The 17416-nt window shown below is 35.0% G+C and overlaps 1 protein-coding gene across 1 annotated transcript in view; it reads left to right on the top strand.

Annotated features, from left to right (window-relative positions):
• Positions 1 to 17416, top strand: part of TRDN (triadin) — a 395011-nt gene that overhangs the window by 211759 nt on the left and 165836 nt on the right. The window lies entirely within an intron of this gene.

Below are 17416 nucleotides of genomic sequence, written 5' to 3'. Positions count from 1 at the left end.
TTTATAGAAAATCCCATATTGTTTGACTTAAACAAGAAGGAAATGCTTTATTTCATATAATAAGAAGTCCAAAATAGAAGTGTTCCAAGGCTTCCCTTATTTAATTACTTATCTCATTAAGCATAGAAATAGTATTAATAAAATAATATTAATTATAAATAAAAATGATGATATTGATACAAGAGAAACACATTTACCCTGAGGAACTTTAAATATTTTAAATATTTAAATATTTAAATATTTAAATATTTAAATATTCAAATAATGGCAACAAGTATATTAGCCCAAACTAGAAAAATAATATCTAGTTCTGCTCTGTATTTAGTTAAGTAAGGATTTATAATTCATTTACTTTTAGTAAATTTGATTGCCTTTATATGAATTTGACCTTTGAGTTGTTTCTAAAATTTTTATGTTTTTAAATTTTATTTTTTTTAAGTTTATTTATTTTTGAGAGACAAAGCAAGAGCGTGAGTGAGGGAGATGCAGAGAGAAGGAGAAACAGAATCCCAAGTAGGCTCTGTGCCATCAGATCAGAGCCTGATGAAGGGATCAAACTCACGAACTGTCAGATGATGACCTGAGCCAAGATCAATTCAGATGCTTAACCAACTGAGCCACCGAGGCACCTCTGTTTCTAATTTTTTTTTAATATTCAAAGTCTATAATACATTTTAATAACTTTGGAATTGAATTGTTTAGAGAAAAAAATTTTAATCTAGATTTTGTTGGATGTTAGAATATTGCCAGAATAATCAAATTAATTTGCTCTAAGAAAATTGGTCATGTGATTTACATTCAGTGTTATCAGCTGCTTTCCCAGTTAAAAGAAACTTGCCAGGGTCAAGCAAGAAAAAAAAAAAAAACAATATTTCGGTCTCTCTTGAGATCTAATACTGAAGAAATATCTGAAAACAGAGCATAAGTTTCTCTTGTTTATTGATAAGGACAATGGTGTTTTTGAATTCAATAAATGGCAAATATCAAAGAAATGCATGAAGACCATAGCATGCTATTCACACAGATTGGGACCTACAGTTGGGGCCATACAGCCCGTTTTTAAATAAAGATCTTAAAGAAACATGCAATTTAGCTGTGAAACAAATCTGAAGACAGCAATGTTATAGCAAATACTTAGTGCCCAGGAAGAGACAAGCGATATGCACTGGGAAAATCAGAAAAAACTTTTTATTTTGCACTCGTCCCAGCCCAGCAGAGTCACCGCCAAAGGCTGAGCCCCCAGCCCTGGTGCTGGCCTACTTTTTTGCCTGGCCAGCTTCTGGGTACTTGGAAACTTTCTATCAGCTGCACAGGTGGGCAGGATTGCAGGGGCTCAAGAAAAAAAAAAGGTGGGGGGCCCTTACTGGTTGTGCTACGTGGACAGTCTGCTGATCAAGAGGCAAACAGGATTATAGAAGCCAAAAACATGCAAGGGGAGTATCCAGCCTCGGACATCCAGCTGGTTCTTTTTATCTGCTGTTTTTAGCTTTCCTTCTCAGTAATACATACATTTGATGTTCGTATTGATGTTCGTAAAACTTAAACTGTGGTGCGTCCAATCTCATTCAAGCAGTAATAGGCATTTTTTTCCCTAAAAATAAAATTACATATTGTTTTGGGATGGTAGTTAACCCCTATATCTGTGATTACTCCTAAAGTTAAAAGTCTGTGTATTACTTTACATGTGAAATATGAAATGAAAAAGACACAACCCCCAAAATAATGTGCGTGTGTTTCATCAATGTGAAAATTTTATGCTCAAAATTTTAATTTAAAAATTTTTTTTCAACGTTTATTTATTTTTGGGACAGAGAGAGACAGAGCATGAACGGGGGAGGGGCAGAGAGAGAGGGAGACACAGAATCGGAAGCAGGCTCCAGGCTCTGAGCCATCAGCCCAGAGCCCAACGCGGGGCTCGAACTCACGGACCGCGAGATCGTGACCTGGCTGAAGTCGGACGCTTAATCCACTGCACCACCCAGGCGCCCCTCAAAATTTTAATCTTAGAGTTATAAAACTCTATAACTCATCTTTGGTGTGCAAGTTTAATATTTAAATATTCTACATATGCATATGTAATATAAATGACAGTAATTTGAAAAAATACAAAATGGTCCATAGAAAAGTATTTGATACTAATGATCGAAAACAATAAATATGCCTCAATTCCGCATCAAAGAAATTGGAGCCTGGGGTCAAAATCTATTAATACTACTATAAATATTACTACTACTACTACTACCATTATAATACTACATGTTCTACTGCCCTAGGTGAACACATTTATGTTGTTTTACTTCAACACACAAAAAAATGGACAGTGGTACCTCATTGTTAATCCCAAGGTACATTTTTTTTCAGTGACCCTTGGGAGAAACATACCAAGTCTTAGTTACTGAGAAAAACCTCAGATATACTTATATAAAATAACGATTTTATATTTATATAAAATAAAATATAAAGTACTTTTCAATTTCCTTTTCTAGTTTCTTTATCTCAATGAAAATTGAGACCTTTTCTTAAAAAAAAAGCAAAATTTGGAATTGTAAGGTTAGTAATCTAATGAGTTTTGGGAAATACTTTAAAAAATTAAATTGTGTAATAATGTATATAATTTAAATAAAGAAGACTAAAAATGAAAGATCTATTTTTATAATCCAAATGAGGAGTTTCTAAATTTTCTGAACTTACAGATAACAGTACATTTTCAAATTTATTGATATGTTTTAAGTGTAACATGCATCATACTTAGAGAGAAGTATAGTGTTCGTTCACTACAGAAATAAGTTTTAAATTAATGGCATACAATTTTTCATTTGTAACTAAATAATCAAGGTAAATCACAGAAAAAAATTAATTAACTAAAATATGTTAATAATATCAAAACTGATTTATTTTAAGATGTACAATAAGTAGACTTTCACACTTTTATCATTTCAAGTGGACAAGAAGTGATTTATAGATGTATCAATTTATAGATTTTTGGCTAACAATTAAGATGGCAATAATTATTCTAGTCCACATTTAGACATTATTCTTTTCCTTGATGAATTTTCATTACTACGTGTTCCATAAAGAGGATCAAACTTCTGTATAAATAATATATAATTTATATTTGTACATCTTAATGAATGAGATACCAGAGATATATATCTTCAAATACTGATTTACATAAGAAACTAAATATAGACATTAGGCAGTCACAGCAGACAGGCTAATCTTCAAAAATCGTTTACTCAATCAAAGAAAACACTATATTTAATAGTATGAAAAGGCTTTTATGACACATGCCAAATTATATATGGACTTAAGAAACTCCTGAGCATTGTATTCAAGGCTCTGAAAAATCATAGTTTCTGCTACATAAGCATAAAAAAAAGTTGAATATTGTGAACGAATCCTTCACCGGGAAGATGAAAACATTTGTTCAGCGTTTTTGCTGGGATGCATTTTTTGCATACTCAGAGAGAAAGAAAATGATGATATTTCTCTTTTAAATTAAATTGGAGAGCTTCAGAAAACTTGATATGTCCCTTAAAATGGGGACTGGGGAGAGGCAGTTTCATGCATCGGTACTGTCTTACACCTGGAAAAGTCTAAGGTTAGAAATTGTCCACTGAGTGATCCAGAGCAGCAAAGTAAAGATGATATTGATGGGAGCAGGTTGAGGAAAACAAAGGGTTTTGTAGCAGCAGTTAAAAGAGACCTCCCACAACCATGGAACAACAGTCAGTTTGCTTCAGGGGAGGGATATCAAAGAATCTAAAATAGTGCCGCAGGAGAGAAGGAATCAATCATTTGGGGACATCTGACATGGACAAATGGCACCAAACTCAAGTTACACTTGAGCCAGGAAAGTAAGTTTGTGTTCTTTATCCTTGCTTCCTCCTCTTTGTTCCTATCCTGGAAGGGAGGAGGGGTGGGTAGAAGGCAGAGGGAGGGAAAAGGACAGGAATCCCACAACACCCTTCCCACTTTTAGGCTTCCAAGCCCAAAGCAGGCCCAACCTGAGCTATGGCACAATTTTAAATTGGGATAAAAGTTGGGAGCTTTGATATTACACCAAATTTGGATGTTTTAAGTGCTTGGAAAAGGAGACATTGTTTCATTATCTGGGCATAATCAAGAACGCTGTAGGGTCTTTCCCTAATTTTGTCTAAGCGATGGAGAAAAGTAAGTCTAGAGAATGAGTTTGCAGTGATAGTTATTGAAAGAGCAAAGTTTTTTTCTACCTACACCCATCTGAATACAGCATGTTTTAGTAACTCCTAACCTACAAAACAGAGCTGGCCCTTGTTTGTGTTCATCTACTTTTCTGTTTATCTTCCCATGCAAATACTCTTACCCATCTAACCTCAAATACTATCATTTCCTGGGAACTTCCCTGATCCTCAAAGCACTTCTCTCTCTCCTTTGAGCCTGCATAGCATTTCACCAGGACTTTGCTTAAGGCATTTATCCCTTCTATGCTTGCCTTTGTTCACATATGTTTCTATCTCTCCCCTAATCTGCACATGCCATGAGGATAGAATGTGCTTATGTATCATTGTTCTTCCCTCATGCAACTCTTTCGATATGGATATGCACAAAACATTCTCTCTCTGTCTTTCTTGGTGATAAACTAAAACAATAAAACTTTCAAATAAAAAACGTGTGCTATGTTAAAGGATTAAAGAAGAGAGAGAAGCGTGGCAAAATATTAAATGTTTGGCAAAATGAAAATTAAGGAAGGTAAAAGTAGGACTGTTTCCTTTTGTAATTGTTTCATTCAAAATTATTTTAAAACCTGAAAATTATAGCAACATAAGAAACACTAGTGTAATAAGAAATGTTTCACAAAGACCTCACCACCAGAAATCTGATAAGAAGTGGCAATATCATATCATATCATATCAGGGTTCAGAACATCAGCCCTAGAGACACATGATTCAAATCCCATCCCAAACAATTTGGAATTGTGTGCCACCGGCAAATAATTTGATGGCTCTTTTCCTCCGTTCCTTCATCTTTAAAATGTATTAACAAGGTGATCCACATGGGGCATACAGGAAGATTCTGAACTCCCCTCTTCCACACACACACATGCTGGATCTACAGTTACATATGGAACAGTTCCCTCTGAAAAATACCTGAAAACTGACACAACAGCTCCTTCACCACAGCCTATGAAAGGGCCACATCAAGATCCTAAGAGAGGCACCACCCCACCTTTGAAGCAGCAGCCCACAGAGGGATCTTACAAACCTAGAGCTTCTCCTTGAAGAGTGAGGGGTTTGTGCCCACATGAGCCACCCAAACCCTTGATATCTGCATCAGAGAGAAAAACCCCCCAAATATCTAGCTTTTAAAACCAATAGGACTTGCATGCAGGAGACCAAAAGGCTGTAGAGAACTGAAATAATACTCTTAAAAGGCTTGCATGCAGCCACATTTAGTACAAAAGCAGCACTTTGAAAACCGTTTGACTACATATAAAGGAGATTCACATTCGAAAGGAAGCAAACATCCAGATCCAGGAAACCTAGAGAGTTCCAAATAACATGAACACAAAGAGATCCACACCAAGACACTATAATTAAAATGTCAAAAGTTAAAGAGCGTATTAAAGCAGCCAGACAAAAAACAACTCGCTATGTACAAGAGAATTTCCATAAAAGTCTACCAGCAAATTATCAGCAGAAACTTTGCAGACCAGAGAAGTGGCACAATATATTCAAAGGAAGCATATGCTGAAAGGAAAACAAATTCTAATAAAGAATATTCTACCAGCACAGTTGTCATTCAAATCTGAAGGAGAAGACTTTAGCCTCTACTACAAAGCTGTCATCATCAAGACAGCATGGTATTGGCACCAAAACAGACACATAGACCAATGGAATAGAATAGAAACCCCAGAACTAGACCCACAAACGTATGGCCAACTCATCTTTGACAAAGCAGGAAAGAACATCCAATGGAAAAAAGACAGCCTCTTTAACAAATGGTGCTGGGAGAACTGGACAGCAACATGCAGAAGGTTGAAACTAGACCACTTTCTCACACCATTCACAAAAATAAACTCAAAATGGATAAAGGACCTAAATGTGAGACAGGAAACCATCAAAACCTTAGAGGAGAAAGCAGGAAAAGACCTCTCTGACCTCAGCCGTAGCAATCTCTTACTCGACACATCCCCGAAGGCAAGGGAATTAAAAGCAAAAGTGAATTTCTGGGACCTTATGAAGATAAAAAGCTTCTGCACAGCAAAGGAAACAACCAACAAAACTAAAAGGCAACCAACGGAATGGGAGAAGATATTTGCAAATGACATATCGGACAAAGGGCTAGTATCCAAAATCTATAAAGAGCTCACCAAACTCCACACCCAAAAAACAAATAACCCAGTGAAGAAATGGACAGAAAACATGAATAGACACTTCTCTAAAGAAGACATCCGGATGGCCAACAGGCACATGAAAAGATGTTCAGCGTCGCTCCTTATCAGGGAAATACAAATCAAAACCACACTCAGGTATCACCTCACGCCAGTCAGAGTGGCCAAAATGAACAAATCAGGAGACTATAGATGCTGGAGAGGATGTGGAGAAACGGGAACCCTCTTGCACTGTTGGTGGGAATGCAAATTGGTGCAGCCGCTCTGGAAAGCAGTGTGGAGGTTCCTCAGAAAATTAAAAATAGACCTACCCTATGACCCAGCAATAGCACTGCTAGGAATTTATCCAAGGGATACAGGAGCACTGATGCATAGGGCCACTTGTACCCCAATGTTCATAGCAGCACTCTCAACAATAGCCAAATTATGGAAAGAGCCTAAATGTCCATCAACTGATGAATGGATAAAGAAATTGTGGTTTATATACACAATGGAATATTACGTGGCAATGAGAAAAAATGAAATATGGCCTTTTGTAGCAACGTGGATGGAACTGGAGAGTGTGATGCTAAGTGAAATAAGCCATGCAGAGAAAGACAGATACCATATGGTTTCACTCTTATGTGGATCCTGAGAAACTTAAGAGGAACCCATGGGGGAGGGGAAGGAAAAAAAAAAAAAGAGGTTAGAATGGGAGAGAGCCAAAGCATAAGAGACTGTTAAAAAATGAGAACAAACTGAGGGTTGATGGGGGTGGGAGGGAGGAGAGGGTGGGTGATGGGTATTGAGGAGGGCACCTTTTGGGATGAGCACTGGGTGTTGTATGGAAACCAATTTGTCAATAAATTTCAGAAAAAAAAAAAGAAAAAAAAAATAAAAATTTTTAAAATGATGGATAAACACTGAAAGTAAATGTCTCAAAGCATTAAGAAAAAAAAAAAAAACAAATCTGAAGGAGAGATAAGAGTTTTCCAGATCAGCAAAAGCTAAAGGAGTTCAACATCACAAAACTGGCCTTACAAGAAATGTTCAAGGGACTTCTTTAAGCTGGAAACAAAGGGCACTAATTAGTAACAAGAAAACATATGGAATTATAAATCTTACTAGTAAAGGTAAATATATAGTAAAGGTAGTAGATTGATTGCTTGTAAAGAAAGTGTAAACGTTAAAAGACAAAAATAGTACAAGTAAGAAACGCAACATAAAAGCATAAAATGTGAAAACAAAAATATAAAATGTGAAAAAAAAGAAAAAAAACAAAACATAAATATAAGGGGAATAAAAAGTTAGTTTTGGAACAAGTTCAAACTCAAAACACACAAATGAAAAGATGTTAAACATCACCAATCATCAGGGAAACAAAAATCAAAACCACAATGAGATGTAACCTCACACTTTCTAGAATAGCTATTACCAAAAAGACACGAGTTAACAAGTATTTTTATTTTATTTCTTTATCTTTCTATTTTAGAGAGAGAAAGAGAGAGAGAACATGAGTGGGGAGAGCAGCAGAGGGAGAGAGAGAGAGAGAGAGAGAGAGAGAGAGAGAGAGAGAATTTTAAGCAGGTTCTGTGCCCAGCACGGAACCTGATGCAGAGCTCGATCCCATGGCCCTGGATCATGACCTGAACTGAAATCAAGAGTTGGTCGCTCAACCGACTGAGCCCCCCAGGTGCCCTAAGAATTAGCAAGTATTAACTAGGATGTGGAGAAAAAGGAATCCTTATCTACTGTTTAAAACAAGGGTATGCTTGCAAAAGATTAACTCTATGATTAATGGATTTTTTATTGAGATATAATTGACATACATTATGCTTCAGGTATACAACATAATGATTTGGTATTTATATACAGTGCGAAATGATCATCACAGTAAGTCTAGTTACCAGCCATCACCATACCAGATTACAGGGTTTTTTTTTTCCTTGTGATGGGTACTTTTGGGATTTACTTTCTTTGCAACCCTCAAGTGTGTAATGCAATATTATTGACTATAGTCACCCTGCTGTTCATTACATCCCCATAACTTATTTTGTAGTTCAATGTTTGTACCTCTTGAGCCCCTTCACCTGTTGCCCCATCCTTTAATTGCCCCTCGCATCTAGCAACCACCATTCCATTCTCAGTATTTATGAATTTTTTTCATTTATTTTGTTTTATTGAACCACATATAAGTGAAATCATGCCGTATTTGTCTTTCTCTGTCTGATTTATTTAACCTAGGATAATTTCCTCCAGGTCCATCCATGTTGACACAATAAAAGCAAAAACCCCAGGCCTGCTCGCTCTCTCCCTCCCTCTCTCTCTCTCATTCTCTCCTCTCCCCTGTGACCTCACTATGTGGCCCCAGATATGGTGTGTGATTTCCAGAACTTTTGTTTTCAAAGTTCCCTGATGGTTCTTGCTAAAGGCAACTTGCAATCATAATAAGAACCACAAAGGTCAGTCTAGCCACACATTGGTTGTTGATTGGCTGAGACCAGCCCCCAAAATAGGCTTTATTCTATCTGCATCCAGATTCATATTCACAAATGTTGCCAGGGACTATCTATCTAGATAACAAAACAAATTCTCTCTCTCTTTTTTCTTAATTCTAAGGTTTATGTCCTCCTTTTTCCAACATCCTCTTTCTTTGACCTTTTTGAAACCTTGTTGATACCTTACTAGCCAATATTGTTCTCAATGGAAAGGCAACTTGAGGCTTTGTGTTTAACCCTTGGAAAAAACTGTAAATTTCATTCTTGTAATTTTAATTCACAACTCCATATTCCATATGACTTTAGAATTTCCTATCTCTTCAGGGGCCATATTTTCCTCCCAATGACCACTCAGTATTTTCACTTGAAGTTCCAACATTGTCTCAAACTCAACATGCATTGTAAACTTTAATTAAATTATGTTAAAAACAATTCTGTTTATCAGGCCCCAAACTTGTCATACTTGAGTCAACAGCCTTCATTTTCCTCTTCTGTACGTGTCAAACAAATATAAAAATACTTAATATCTTCTTTTAAATGTCTAACTAACGGTTTTCTTTCTGTTTCCACAAACACTTGCACAGTCTAGACATTGTCATCTTAAAAATAGAGTATTCAGTTTACCTGGCTTCTACCAGGTTATACCCTTTCTCCTAACAATCATCTCTTTAAAACATTGCGGTGCAATTCCCTTTATCAAAAATGCAATGGCTCTTAATGTTCTAAGAAAAAAAGCACATTTTGATTACTGAGATTTCAAGTGAATTATTTTGACCATAATTTAGTTTCAAACAATTTAAAAATTTTTATTTTCACTTCTCACTAACACCAACAATATTCTTCTGCCCCAGCCAGATTGATCAATAATCTCACTTTGCACCTTTCCTTCCCTCACCCCGCTTGTGGCTCTACATTCTCCTTCAAGACTTATTTATCTTCTGCCTCCTTAAAAATTGCCAATACTAAGACTCAGAATACTATACTATTTACTTAGCATTTTTCATATAGTGCTCCTAATGGGTGAAACTAGTTCTTATATTTAGATGCTATGGTGCCTTGTTCATAGTAAACACACAAACAACAAATATTGAATAAAGAATGAGTGATGGACCTCAGTGATTATTTGGAGAAATTTTTTTCACATTTAATATCATTGGGTGTAGTTCATTCCCTAAACTCTGTTCAACCCAAGAACAAAATTTAGCAGAAAGTGTTTGCTTAAAAATATACCTCTGAATTGCTTTATTTAGGACACTTTATTAAGGACCCCTTCTTTTTGGAAATCTTTCTAACTTATCAGTGTAATAAATCTACATTTTCTAAACCTTGCTATTTTTACAAGAAACTTAGATTTTCTTTGAATAACGTCTTCAGATTTTGACATCTACAGTACTGTACAGAAAAAAAAGACTCAATGAGTCTGAGCAATTTTATGAAGATAATTGCTATCCATTTGCTTTACAATTTTCAGGTATATAACAATGATTTTTCAAACACCTTGTCTCCTTATCATTATTCATTTATTCATGCAAAAACATTTACTGAATGCCTTCTCAGTGCCAAGCACTCTGTTAGAGATTGATGACACAAATAAGAATAAAGCAGTCTTCACTCTCAGTTTTTCCTTCACTATGCTTATTATTTTATTTTTTTGTACAGTTACATTTACACTTACAATTGTTTGTTTACATAACATTTCCAAATTGGGTAATTAGACAAAAAGGGTGTGTGTTTCCTGTTTTCTAGAAAAGTGAAAAACAGAATGATAATATTCACAGACACTGTTTACTAATGTTAGAACAATAGGGACTGGTCCTTTTTTAGGGGCTGATTTAGATGGTTCTGGTATATGGTATCATTTAATGAGGAAACCACTTCCCCATTCTATGTGTATGTTATGAGCTAGAGGATTTACCAGTACCTCACTTAATTTTTAAGATTGAAATTTTAACTAGAAAATGTGGCTGAACAGTCAGAAATTGTTTTCATTGTGTTTGTGTGTGTGTGTGTGTGTGTGTGTGTGTATTGAAGTAGCTTATATTCTCAAATAAACTGACTTCTTAAAAAATATATTGTTATATTTTTCATGAAGAATCTAAAGTAATCCTTACTAAAGAAATAAATAATTTCTATCGGGAGGGATGCCTGGGTGGCTCAGTCGGTTAAGCGTCCGACTTCAGCTTATGATCTCGTGGTTTGTGGGTTGGAGCCCTGCGTCCGGCTCTGTGCTGACAGCTCAGAGCCTGGAGCCTGCTTTGGATTCTGTGTCTCGCTCTTTCTCTGCCCCTCCCCTGCTCATGCTCTGTCTCTCTCTGCCTCAAAAATACATAAACATTTTTTTTAATTTAAATAATTTCTATCGGGAAAGCAATACTTTTCTAAAACTATAACATTTATTTCAATGAAAACATTAAATATCTACTTGAGTCCTAAGTGTGCTAGGAAGGGTAGGCTTCTCCTAAGAGAATCAGTCCAGTTTGGTGGTCAGAATGCTTGCTTTTAAAATTTTACCAAAGGGAATAATTATTTTATGATAAGGGAGGACTACCAATGTAAGCCTCAATAATAAAAAGAAATAAATAATAAAAAAATTGCTATCAAAACATAATATCATGTTATAAGCAAAATTAAATGCCTATATAAAACATAATATGGGCAAAAAAAACTGTGTTCACAGTTATTGAAATTAGAAAGGTAGTGTAGAAGGTAGAAAGGGACCAGGAGTGATCAGCTGGGGCTATCTTTGCTTTTGGCAGATCTATTTAGGACTCCTCTAAGACAGGTATCTCTCTATTTGGCATTTCCAAGAATGTAACTTCATATATATATATATATATATATATATATATGATTCTACATATATAGAATATATTCTATTATATATACATATATATGTATATGTATGTATATATAATAGAATAGAAGGCTAAATGATCTGTGTCTCATTAATAACTTTTATTTTCATGCTAAAAATTTTCCTTCTTTTAGTCATTTAAATAAATTAATACCTTGGACCTCAACTTGAAATTCTGAATTGTTAATGCTTAAGAATTCTTTCATCTTTACCACATTCTATCCAGACAGCCAGATGATTCCATGAGAGGGGAATGTACATTACTCCAATGGTAAATACTCTGACTGAATTTCAAGATTTTTTCCTGTACTTAATTCTGTCCAAATAATATAAGGAAAAGCTGATTCCATGTGTAGAAACTATAGGTAGAAGCTGACTTAAATTTAATTAAAACATCAAAGCTCTTTCTTTTCAAGTTAAGAAATACTTAGAATGGTTTTGATGGAAAAGATATGTTTTCTTAAAGATTAAGAAAAAATCAAGGGAATATTTTATCAGACATTGAATAATCTTTTTTTTCTGAATTAAACTCTATAATGCTAAGGTATTAAGTTAAAGGCCACTTTGAGTCTAAAACAAAATACATTGCTTGATGAAATAAAAATTTCCTGGGGGGAAAAGAAAAGCTAAATTATGCTACCTATTGTAAATGATGCTGCCAGTTTATTTAGATTTTTAACCTCTAGCAATAACAGATTATTTTGATAAATTATTCATGTTTCTGCATTGTGCACCTTTTGCAATTTGCATATCTGGCAGCAAATAGGCCCTCCTTTCAGGCTTCTGTCCCCTTGGTCAGACAGGATGGCCGAAGGCTGCTTCATGATTAATCTCATCTCAATAGGGTAATTGTCATACTCAGATGAAGCAATGCCTCTGAAATATGCTTCCCTAGAGCTATGAAGTACAAGAGGCTCGTTTTAAGAGCTTTTAAGCATAGAGTAACTTTTAGTTTAAATGTTAACCTTTCTCTATTTCGGGAATATCTACATCTAAAAATACTATATTTTATAAGAATAGAAAACAAAATTTAGGGCTTAATTTAGCAGTTCATTAGATTGAAGGATGATTTCTCATCAGTGTCTAGAATCTTTTTCAAAAGAGGATGCATGCTTTTTGAGGAATCAAAGAGGGCTCATATTGCTGGCTCAAAGTCTGGCTGCTGAACCAGTAAATATTTCTTTCTTTCTTGAATAAGTTTATAGAAAACTTATTCAACTTTTCTGTTTAGTTTTCTCACCTAATAGCAATCTAAATATCCTGCAGTACTAAAATTAGCAAGACATGGCCTTGAAAATATGTTTCTGTATCTTTTTTTTTGAAAATTAATGAAAGAAAATTGATTAATAATTTAAGGCCTAAAGAAATGGTTGGCTCATGTCATGCCTTTAAACAGAATTACTGAATTTCCAAACCCATGCAAATTGTTGTTGATTTGTTTCAAATAGTGAAATTCTAAAAAATTCCAAATTGCTGCCAGGATTGTAGCAGGACTCACTCAGTGGGTTCCTACCTGAAAAACTGAGCCCCCAGCACAGCGGTGTGTGGCCTTTGTACAATTTTTGCTCCTTTGTCGCCCATATATGGTTACACACAGCCTGAATGGGCCATCTATGTTACAGAGTCTTGAGGACTGTCACCCACGGACACATACCCAGGTTCTCTTCCCTTGCCTTAAGGTTTTCACCACATTACTTATGGAGGAGTGCTACCACAGGATCACATTATTATATAGTGAAAATGAAGTTCTGAAATTTAGAATTAAAACATTTTCTGCATATAGCATGATAAATGGTCAAAGAGCAAAAAAGGTTGAATTAGTTTTTATCATCTTAAAACTGAAACAGATTCCTGTTTTGTTTTGTTTTTATTTTGAGAAAGAGAGAATGAGAGAGAGAGGAGAGAGAGAGAGAGAGAGCACAGAGGGCCAGAGAGAGAGGGAGAGAGAATCCCAAGCAGGCTCTGCATGGGGCTTGATCCCAGGAACAGTGAGATCATGACCTGAGCTGAAATCAAAAGCCAGATGGACACTTAAGCGACTGAGCCACCCAGGCACCCCCAGATTCCTAAGTTAAATGTCTCATTTAAAACTAGTCAATTAGATTTTTTATGCAATCAATTCTTTACATATTTATGAAGGACAGTTTTTCCCAGTATTTTGCCAGATGCTAGAGTTATGAAGTTGGTTAAATAACTGGTCAATGATCAGAGGCAGTCTATAGATTAGGAGGAAGCTACAGTTTTGTAAGTAAATAATTAAAATATTATCACACACTGAAACAGAGATCTGTACTGCAGAATCCAGTGGACTGGTTATTTAGAAATGACCAAGATGAAGACTAAATCATCAGAAGCCATTAACTACTCTACCACCTGTTGCTACTTATTCTCCTGCCTTTGCCAGATTACTCCTCCCTCTTTCCTCCCACTCTTTCTTTTGTATTTTGCTGTTATTTGTTGAAGTGAAGGTATTTAAATGTTATATAGGGATTACTGATTGTCATTTTTGAAAAAGAAAGTGATCACTCCCAAGTTACTTAAAATAATAAAAACATTATAAAGTTAATGATTTATTTTGGAGGGGGACTGGGGGGTTGCTTAGAAAATATTTAAAATGTAAGTATGATCACTACAATACTATTATTCTTCGTCTGTGTCCATTAGTCAAAGACCAGTACTAAACTCAGTATAGCAGTCCATTTGCCGTTAAAGTTATGCAAAGGGACATCTGGCTGGCTCAGCTGGTAGAGCATGTAGCTCTTGATCTCAGGGTTGTGAGTTCGAGATCATTACATTGGGTGTAGAGATTATTTAAAAATAAAGTTATGTGAAACCTACATTTCAAAACTCAATGAATTTATACTTCATATTAAAAGAAATCAGTATAGGGGTGCCTGGGTGGCTCAGTCGGTTAAGAGTCTGACTTTGACTCAGGTTGTGATCTCGCGTTTCACTTGTTTCAACCCCGTGTCTGGCTCTGTGCTGACAACTCAGAGCCTGGAATCTGCTTCAGATTCTTTCTCTCCCTCTCTCTCTACTCCTCCCCGCCTTGTGCTCTGTCTCTCTCTCCCTCTCTCTCTCAAAAAAGGTAAACATTTAAAAAAGAAAGAAAACAATAAAAGAAATCAGTATAAACAGAGTCCTATAGACGAAGAGTTTGATGAAGAGTTCATGATATTAAAGTAGTATTTAAACTTGTGTGTGAAAATTGATTCCTTAACAAAATATTTGCAGAATCATATTATTTTTTCAATTTTGTAAATTGGACTGTTCCATGTGTCTTATCTGATTCATGACAATTTGTTTATATAAACACATGTTTCAGGAACCTAAAAATACTAACTTACTAACTTCTCTGATGATTTTCTGCTAAAACATTCCAAGTAAATTATACTGGCACATTAATCTGGGTCTATCCTGTCTCCTTATCAATTTCAGAATTATTATAAGTTTTCATTAATTTTCCTATCATCTGATGTTTTAATTTAAATCATTGTATTTTATTTAAAACACATAACTATAAAAATTATCAAATAAAAGCTAGAGAATGATGAAATCATTTGCTATAATAAAATTTTCATTTGGGATCCATGTAGAGGAGATAGTGAGTGATACAGAGAAAATAAGACTGGCCATCACTTGACAATTATTAAATGGGTGCTAAGAACATGGAGCTCATTATACTTTCTTCTTTAGTTTTATATATACTTGAAGTTTTTCCAAATAAAAAGTTCCTTTTGCAGATGGCAGTGATAAAATCCAGAAATATTATTTATAATAAAGATTTTATGGATTTGATGTGTTTTCAGTCTTATGTGATTTTTGGTGTGGGTTTAATGCTGTGCATTTATTGTCTCAGAGTTAACTGCTTCCTTAAAGACTTGTGGTTTTGAAAACTGAAATGCTGTACACAAGCAGATAATCAAATCCGATCACCTGTGCATATGTCCTCAATAGATTTGAGGCTGATGTCGGGTAGATGCAAGTTGGCAGACTTTTTGGAAAGCATTTGGTTTTAAACTTTTAATTTCTACTAGGATATAGTTAATATAATAGTTGTGAATCAATATAAACTGATGTAAAAGCTTGAGATCAGAGAAAGAGTAAATGGAATTAGGAGTGATAAATAATATTTTACTGCCACAGACTTGAGAATTAGCTCCATTAAAGTTATTCCTTTGTGGGTGGACATTGTCTGTAGAATGACCCTTTAAAATAACACCTTTTATCTGTGAACAGTATCATTTTTTAATTTTTTTTAAATTTTATTTTAGAAAGAGAGAATGTGTGTGTGAGGGGTGGGAAAAAGTGGGGAGGATTTGGGGGGAATCGGACAGAATCTCAAGCAGGCTCCACCTTTAGCTTGATCTCATGACCCTGGGATCATGACCTGAGCCAAAATCAAGAGTTAGATGCTCAACCTACTGAGCCACCTAAGCATCCCTGGGAACAGTATCTTTAATGCATCACTGTGCATTAGCAGATTGGTGGATTTTTAGGGAGTGGGGAAGAGGGAACAGAAAGAAGAGCCCATAGGATATGAGCCCTTAAAACATGCTCACCAATGTGCACACAGTCAGATACCTGGTAAGTTTAGTGAAGATGTGACTCTAGAGAGTCTGTCACCTGTCAAGATACTCAAATGGAAAATGCTGAATGGTCAGGGGCATGATCTGATCCCTGCCCACTGAGGGAGAAAGCAGATGACAGAGTAACGAATGATCAACAGGAGAAGACATAGAACCCTAAGAAAAGTTCCCCATAATTCACAGTTGGGTGTATGGAGTATTCCAATAGAATCTTAGGTGTGTAGGGATCTTTTAGGAGCAGTGATCTGAGAGAACATAAAGGAAAAAGAGAAGACAGGAAAATCAGCTGTTAAAATTCTAAGGTACTATACTGACCACAATTTTTAAATCTTCTTTTTAAAAATTAGAAACTACCTTACAATTCTCTGCTATGTTAAGATCTTTAAAGAAGGAAACACCATAGCAGGCTAGGGTACTTCTGATGATCTTTTGGACCTATTCTTTTATCCTTTCATCTATTTTTTCATTTACCAATATTTATTAAGTGGATACTAAAAGCTAGTCACTTAGGTTAGAGGAAGGTTAGGTAAGGTTAGAGGAATACTTAAAAATTCAATATCTGTACATAAATCTTGGCTAAGTATTAAGGTGATTTATCCTAAGTGTGACAAAAATAGCACTAGCATGAAGCTGGCATGGATTTTTCCCCAAGAAAAAAAATGACAATTAACAATAATGAGATTATAGGTAAAATCAAATCAATTTAATTTGGCAAAAGATATTTTCTCAGAATGATAAATAGGGTAATAATAAAAATTATATGTGAGTCAAATAAGATTTCTTTTATAAAATGCAGAATAAAAATTGGCATTTTCATAATCGTGAAAATTATGATATAAATGAATAATTAACTCACCAACAAGAGGTGAAGCATAAGTTAGAAATTAAACCTCTTTTGTTTGCCCAGAAAAACATGGAAACTTTGATTCTTTGCAAGTTATTCTGACACAATCTTATAACTCTAACAGTGTAATATTAAATAAGCTGTAATCAACATTTGATAATTAAATGAAAGATTGAATATATATGTATATATATATATATATGTATTAGCTACCACATTTACACATTGCTTAATGTATACACATAATAGGTCCTAAATAAACACATGATGAATGAATGA

Source organism: Prionailurus bengalensis, chromosome B2 (assembly GCF_016509475.1).
Source record: "Prionailurus bengalensis isolate Pbe53 chromosome B2, Fcat_Pben_1.1_paternal_pri, whole genome shotgun sequence".
Classification (NCBI taxonomy): Eukaryota; Metazoa; Chordata; class Mammalia; order Carnivora; family Felidae; genus Prionailurus; species Prionailurus bengalensis.
Note: the sequence above shows the minus strand (reverse complement) of the source record. Positions and strands in the feature narration are given on the sequence as shown.